The following is a 7,693-nucleotide window of genomic DNA, read 5'->3' as shown; positions in this document are numbered from 1 at the left end:
ACCAGGTGATTCGGGTGGTTAAGCAGGCTTGGAAACCATGACCTGAGTTACAATCTCGTTGCCAGCTTCTTCCTGCCACCCCTTGGCTCTGTCTTCCAAAGTCTGTAGCCCCCATTTGGCTCTGTGCCTCTTTCTTCCCTCTCACTTGTCATTCTTACTCACCAGTGATCCTGGCACAATAATACCCTGATATTGTCAGAGTTCACAGTTACCGTTTTTGACTCTTTGGGACCAAAAGGACCAAAAGTGATGAAATTCATCACGGTGCCAAAGCAGGACTTTGAATCATCTGTTTGCAAAGCTTTTGCGAGGGCAGGAGTCACTTTAGCAAGGGAGTATGGCCACTTACAAAGTCAATGTCAACTGTAAGCAATGCAGGTGAAGGGACCATGAGGGAGACCACTATAAATACGACTGTCCTTAGCCAGAAAGACAAAAGTTTATAGAAAAGCCCAGGGGGTAGGTTGGTTGCATTTCTAGCCATCCCTAGGTCCTTGCCCTTTGCCAGGTAACTGCAAGGCTTTCTGCTGTGGGCAGGGCGATCTGCCCTGCCCCTCCCCTTTGGGCTCAGCCACAGGACTTATCTGGGCCAGTAGAATGAAATATAGGGTTGCCAGATTTGGCAAATAAGAAACACAGGACGTCCAAGTTGAAAATAAGAGTGCCAGGAGCACCTGGGTGGCTCAGTCGGTTAAGCATCCGATGGGCTCAGGTCATGATCTCACCGTTCATCAGTTCGAGTCCCACATCAGGCTGTATGCTGACAATGCAGAGCCTGCTTGGGATTTCATGTCTCTTCCTCTCTCTTTCTGCCTCTGTCTCTGTCTCTGTCTCTCCCTCTCTCTGTCTCAAAAATAAATAAGCTGAAAAGAAAAGAAAAGAAAAGAAAAGTGTGCCAGTTCCAAGAACTCGGCCTCAAGAGTTCCTGCAGATTTCCACCCACTTTTACACCTGTATCTGCCCGAGCTAGCCTGCTATAGGAGAAGATTTATGTGAAACAGAGCCAGATCTCCTGTCAATCCCAGACGAGGTGGGCCTAGATTGGCCAGCATTCACTCAACCTCCATTGAAGAGTGAGCCCAGCCAGATCAGCAGAACCATCTGGCCAATCCCCAGGAGAACTCTCTGACATATACATAAACAACAGACATTGCCTCATAGAGGCCCCGAGCTTGTGGTTGTTTGTAATGTAGCATGATGATGTTAACAGAGAGCACAGTAGCCCACAAAGTGAAGTATGCCACAGTGGGATTTGTGACCTGGCTGACTGCGGGTTGTGATTCGTTACCGGGGTGACCAGTGAGTTCCCTCTAAATGCCAAGGAATATGCACCTCTCCCTTCCCACCTCACCCTGTACATTGAAACACCGGGGCCAAAAAAGATAAAAATTAATTTCTCTTCCTCCCCTCAATGAGCTGAAACCCCCTACCCGCCCATTACCCAACCTGTTAGAAGTGCTGGCATTGTCTAGGACAATATAAATATAAATAAAAAGGACTGGTCCCAACAGGCTTATTCTTCTGTGGCTCTGAGGCTGCCAGGCCCAAATCGTGTACCTCATGTCCCTGGGCAGGGGCAGAAAAGAGGCACATATCTAGTTGATCAGAGCTACTTGGGATAATACGCACGACAGCGTGTTAGCATTGAATTCTTCCAGCCTCTGCTTCTACAGGGTGATACAACGGATGTAATATGTCAAAGTGGAAGCAAGGTAAGACCTTCAGCTTCACATACAACCATTTGGAAAGGCCTCGAAAACTTGTCCCATGAATCTTGAAGCTTTCAGTCAGATCAAAAGTATAAAAGGAGACCAAGGAGATTAGCAAGGTTTTTCCTTCCCTTTCCATTTTTCTTTTCCTTTTCGCAAGAAGTGCTACCGTCGTGTGAACGCCCATCCTCTTTATCTGGGAGAATGGCAGGGGTACCATCTTCCACCCTGAAGGGTGTAGAGCGAGAGGCTGCTAGAGAGTTTCAGGGACCCCTCAGAAAATTTGGAAATGGCAACGGCTATACACGAAGGACCAGTTTCCAACTCATGACTAAGAATGCCAGGATGAAGTGTCACCTAAGGCCTGCCTTCTGCAGGGGCAATGTGTCCAAAGAGCAAGGAGCTGCCTCACTCTTCTGGTGCTAACACTGGGAGAGTGCTCTGTGATGGGGTCAGCCCGCATCCTCAGGGCTGGCGGGGCAGAGGATCCGGCGAGGCGGTGTGAGCCATGCCAGAGAGAGACCCAGCCCATCTGGCTGCCTACGGGAAGAATATCCCAGCAGAGGAGTTCACTGGACAGCCAGCAGCTAAGGGGAGATTCCACATGGCCCACTGGAACAGAGGTGAATCCACACGGGGAACGGAAGCTATGGGAGAAGAGCTCAGCGGAGTACTTCAAAGAGCCCAAAGACGTAGCCACGGAGGAAAGGTCTGTGTTAATCATCGGCAACCTAATTAGGGACGGTAGCTTCAGGCCCAGGGATAACTAAGCTCCCCTCCCTCCCTCTCCTCTCTTTGATGTTCACAAAAGTATACATGGAGGAAGAGGTGAGCAAGGAGGGCAAGGTGAGCAAGGGAGGTGAGCAGGGAGGGGGTGAGAAGGAAGGGAGATGAAGAGGGAGGAGATAAGACTAGAGGAGAGCAGGGAGGGGAGCAGAGAGAGGGTCAGGAGGTAGGGGAGGAGGCAAGGAGTAAGTGGGGAGGAGGGGTGAGGAGGGAAAAGAATGAGGAGAGAGGAAGGAGGAGGGAGGGGTGAATGGGGCGTGAGGAGGGACAGGAGTGAGCAGGGAGGGGAGTGACCAGGGGGGTGAGGAAGGAGGGGTGAGGAGGGAGGGGAGTGACAAAGGGATAAACAGGGAGGGGGGAAGGAGGGAGAGAGTGAGGAGGGAGGAGAACGAGAAGGGAGGGAGGTGAGCAGGGGGGTGAGCAGGGAGGGGGTGAGTAAGGAGGGAATGGGAAGGGAGGGAGGTGAGCAGAGAGTGAGTAGGGAGGGGATGAAGGAAGGGGGGAGGGAAGAGAGGGAGGAAGGAGGTCTGGGAGGTGATCTGAGAGGTGAGTGAGCAGGAGGTTGAACAGGGAGGAGGTAAGGAGGGGAATGGGAAGGGAGGGGAGTGAGCAGGGGGTGAGTAGGGAGAGGAGGAAGGATGCGGGAGGGAGGGCTGGGAGGTGAGCAGAGAGATGAGTGGACAGAGGTTGAACAGGGAAGGGGTGAGGAGGGAGGGGAGTGAGGAACGAGGGGTGTGAGAGGTAGGGAAGTGAGCAGGGATGAGTAGAAAAGGGAGGGAGGAAGAAAGGGAAGAAGGAGGGAGGGAGTGAAGAGGGAGGAGAGGAAAGAGGGAGGGAGGTAAGCAGGGAGGGGAGTGAGTAGGGGCTTGAGCAAGGAGAGGGTGAGGAGGGAGGGGAGTGAGCAGGGGGTGAGGAGGGAGGTGAGGGGGGAGGGAGTGAACAGGGAGGGGTGGAGACAAGAGGACCACGCCTGAAGCAGGTCAGAACTGAAGGAAGTCAGACAATTGGATGCCTTCACGTTCAAAGTTTTGATTAACATCTGCGCCATGACATTCTAATTACTGAATGGAGACTGTGTTTGCAACCTAAAGTGACCTTGGAGTATCTTTTATATAAGATTGGAGGCAAAAGCAGTAAGATGTGCCAGAGTTCACATCCCCGGGCAGGAGACAATTAATCCCACTGAATCAAGCTTAAAGGTTTGTTGGGGGAAAGACTGTCATGCTGTGTTTTGTTTATGTCACAAGCAGTCTTGTTACGCTCACCAGTTACATATGGTTGAAGCTGTGTTTTCTACTCTTGATGATTTACACGTGCTCTTTCCAGTGTCTTGCCCGCGCTCAGGAGTAAGTGAAATTCCTTTGTTTCCAGTCATTGGATCCGGGCTGCGACCAGAAAGAGCCTGTAGAAGATGAGAATTGTTGGGATCTAAACTGCACCCAGTGGACTGTAAGGACGAGGGGACATCTCACACCTCCGCCCACGTCTTTACTGACCACGTGGACTGAATGAGTCGTATCCGCTCTGGCCACCTACTTCCAAAGACCTCTCTTCTTCTGTGTCTTCCACAACCCACGTGGCCCAGCTGGGTCCCCAGCAGCTGAAGAAAAACCCTTTCACCCAAGCCCTTATTTTTCATCTCCATGTGTTTTTATAAGATTTACGTACTACAAGAATTCCATTGAATAGGCAAAAGCCAGGCTTTCTTGAGAAGGTAGAGATGAAAATTAGTATCCAGATCTAGAGACTGCCATTTAACTAGGGCCCCTTCCATATATAGAACATCCCATAGATCTTAAAACAAATGGCCAGAAATAATGAGAATACTAAGATAGAAAGAGAAGAATCACTTATTTTTGAACTATTGAGTCTTACCCTTAACATATACCAACTGATCATAGGTTAGTATTCTAAAACAGCAATGAGGGATGCCTGGGTGGCTCAGTCAATTAAGTGTCAGACTTCAGCTCAAGTCATGATCTCATGTCCATGAGTTCAAGCCCCCCGTTGAGCTCTGTGCTGACAGCTCAGAGCCTGAAGCCGGCTTCAGGTTCTGTGCCTCTCTCTCTCTCTCTCTCTCTCTCTCACTCTTACTCCCCACCCTCGCTTGTGTTCTCTCTCAAAAATAAATCAATAAACTTAAAACAATTAAAGAAAACTTTTCCCCTGGAAATTGCCACCTTCAAGTCAATAACCACAAACCAAAAACAATTTCTAGCAAAGAGGACACAAAGAAAGCTACACCTCCCTTTGCCTCAGTTTCTCTGTTTGTGCAGCGGGGATAAAAGTGGTGCCTGCCTCTGGAGGTGCTGTGAGGAATTAATGAGCTCAGACCAGCAGAGCGCTAAAAAATACTGTGTGGCACACAATAGGCACTCGGTAAACGTGCACACAGGACGGCTGGATAAGAGGCCAGCCAGCCATCTCTCTGCGGCAGCCTCTGATTCAGAATTGACACCCAGAACGCTGCAGAATGGCCCGCCTGGGCGGCATGGGGGACGCTGCGTGGGACCCAATTCCCACCTCTCTGCTCCTAACCCAAAGCACACACCAAGAGAAACGGGAGGGCTTTCTAAAGAAGGAATTCCTCTGCAGTAACGCGTCAGCTCCCCTTTGCATCCACAGCCACCTCTCGGAGCCGTTGCAGTCGCGGTCACAGGTGTGGTCATGTGGCTTTGTAAATGACCACAGGTCGCACCGGTCTTCTCCTTGGCTTAACAGGCGCCTTAGGTGCGCCCACGCTCCCTTGCCTGGGATCACAGTGGAGGAGTTTGGAGAAGCTGTATATGGATCCCCTTGTGCACCTGCTGTGCTCACTCCTGAACAGAATGAGATCAGGGGGATTTAACTTTACCCTTTCTGCTTCAAGGGAACACATATCCAGAAGGCTGCTCTGTAAAGGAAAACCCATGGGGTGCCGGGGTGGCTCAGTCAGTTAAGCGTCCCACTTCAGCTCAGGCCATGATCTCACCGCTCGTGAGTTCGAGCCCCACATCGGGCTCTGTGCTGACAGCTCGGAGCCTGGAGCCTGCTTTGGATTCTGTGTGTGTGTCTCTCTCTGCCTCTCTCTCTCTCTCTCTCTCTTTCTCAAAAATAAATAAACAAACAAACATTAAAAAAAAAAAAAAAAAAGGAAAGAAACCCAATATTCTGAATGCCTTCCTGGGCATTTGATACTTTTCACTTTCTCTTCCCTGGTTTCCTAGAAACTTCTGTACCAGATCTGGAGATGAAAATGTGTCCTAAGGAAGAGAGAAGAGGGCTCACCTGTGGGGCCTCCACCAGGCACCCAGCGCTGCTGAATTGTTTTCTATCAAGTAATTCAATTAAACTGCACAACACATTATTAGAAATTCTCTAGATCTTCATGTCAGCTTCAGTTTCTACTTTCTTTTTTTTTTTTAAGTTTATTTATTTATTTTGAGAGAGAGACAGAGCAAGCAGGGGAGGGGCAAAGATAGAGGGAGAGAGAGAGAGAGAGAGAGAGAGAGAGAGAGAGAGAATCCCAAGCAGGCTCCACGCTGTCACCACGAAGCCGGAATCGGTGCCCAATCTCACGAACCGTGAGATCATGACCTGAGCTGAAATCAAGAGTCAGACGCTTACCCGACTGAGTCACCGGGGTTCCCCTATTTCTGCTTTTTTAAAGGAGTCTGGTTTTTAGCTCTTAAGCAGAATACATGCGATAAATCTTTAAAAAAATATATATATATATGGAGACTAGGTCTGAGGGGAAGTCTCTGGGGAAGGAGTTTCTGTTGGCCCCTGGTGACTGAGCAGGAGCACGTGGATGTCCATGTTACAGATGAAGAAACTGAGTCTCAGTGAGGTTAAATGACAACTAAAGGTCACGCAGACACTAAGGCCTCAGGCCGGGAGGATTAGCACTCCTATGACTTCAAGTTCAGAGCTCTCTCCTTTCCACTCCGCTGTTCTCCACTCTCAACCAGCGTCTACGGTGCGGGCAGGAAGTAAACAAAAGGCAGAACGGAAAGTGGCTACCAGAGCTCGTGTCCAGGGGTCCGCCAGGCAGAAGAATGCAGGCCGGAAGCACCTGGCCTGTGGTTAGGTGGTCACTCCTGAAGCAGAGAGAGGGACTGTTTGAATTTTTCTCGGGTCTGCTTTGTGCAGCGTAAAGATAGACGGAGACAGGAGGTGAGCCAGCAACTCAATGGCAAGACAAAACAGCAAAGTGACGCTTCAGCAGTGAATCTGAATGGGGGTTCTCCGCGTCTTTCCTCCAGGCGGAGTGCACTATAATTCAGCCAGCACCACGGGGAAGCCGGAAACCGGGCGAGCCAAAACCCCGAGGAGGACGTCCGCTGGAGTCTTGGAGAAGTCTCCAGAAGGTCCGGCCAGGATAAAGCTGAACGTGTAAACCCCCGAGTGAGGCAGCCTCGGATGAGGCCTGGAAACAGGAGGGCCGCCTGCTGCCCAGAGGCAGAGTGAGGTGAACCGGCCTTACGGCAGATATTCTAGGCAGAAAAGAGCTTATAGGTGTAAGAGTTGTGGGTATAGTCCTACCTCGTCTGTATCTACATATGGTTTTCCCTCTGCTAATTGAATTTCTTTCTGTAAACTTGCATTTAGAGTGCTGATACGTTTTCCCATCCCTGCTTATCTGTAGAAGATACTCCCTGGGAACGGGAGAGAAGATAATAAACCAGAGAGCGGTTCTGAACGGTTCACTTCTCCCGGCCTAATCCGGTGGAGCTGGTACTCAACGCTCTTTGCAAACTTTGATTTTCTTGCTTGGTGTGTGGCCTTGGACAGCTGCCAGGGCCTTCCCTCCCCCACGAAGAGGCAGCTGGAGCTGCAAATGGGAGCTGTGGCTCCAAAGCTGATGAGGGACATAACTGCTCACAACAAGTGGACTTCTCCAGGATTCATGAGTTTAAAAAAGATGCAGCCTTCACATCCAGAAAAGCGTGCTTCCTGGAGAAAAGTGAGATAATAGATCATTAAAGCAGGTTTTTGTTTCTTTTGTTGTTGTTATTGTTAAGTTTATTCCTTTATTTTGAAAGATAAAGAGGGAGGAGGAGGAGGAGGAGGAGGAAGAGGAGGAGGAGGGAGAGGAGGGAACGAGTGGGGGAGGGGCAGAGGGAGAGAGAGAATCTTAAGCGGACTCCATGCTCAGAGCCAGACTCAGGGCTCAATCTCACAGCCCTGGGATCATGACCTGAGCAGAAATCAAGAGT

At 50.2% G+C, this 7,693-nt stretch overlaps 1 long non-coding RNA gene across 1 annotated transcript; it reads left to right on the top strand.

Annotated features, from left to right (window-relative positions):
• Positions 1-1,179: 1,179 nt before the first annotated feature.
• On the top strand, positions 1,180-7,476 carry LOC132663898 (uncharacterized). The gene is made up of 2 exons (XR_009603314.2): positions 1,180-2,418; positions 7,086-7,476. It is a non-coding gene; the product is annotated as an uncharacterized LOC132663898 (long non-coding RNA).
• Positions 7,477-7,693: the final 217 nt, after the last annotated feature.

Source organism: Panthera onca, chromosome D4, assembly GCF_046562875.1.
Source record: "Panthera onca isolate mPanOnc1 chromosome D4, mPanOnc1 haplotype 2, whole genome shotgun sequence".
Lineage (NCBI taxonomy): Eukaryota > Metazoa > Chordata > Mammalia > Carnivora > Felidae > Panthera > Panthera onca.
The sequence above is the reverse complement of the archived record's forward strand: the minus strand, read 5'-3'. Positions and strand labels throughout refer to the sequence as shown.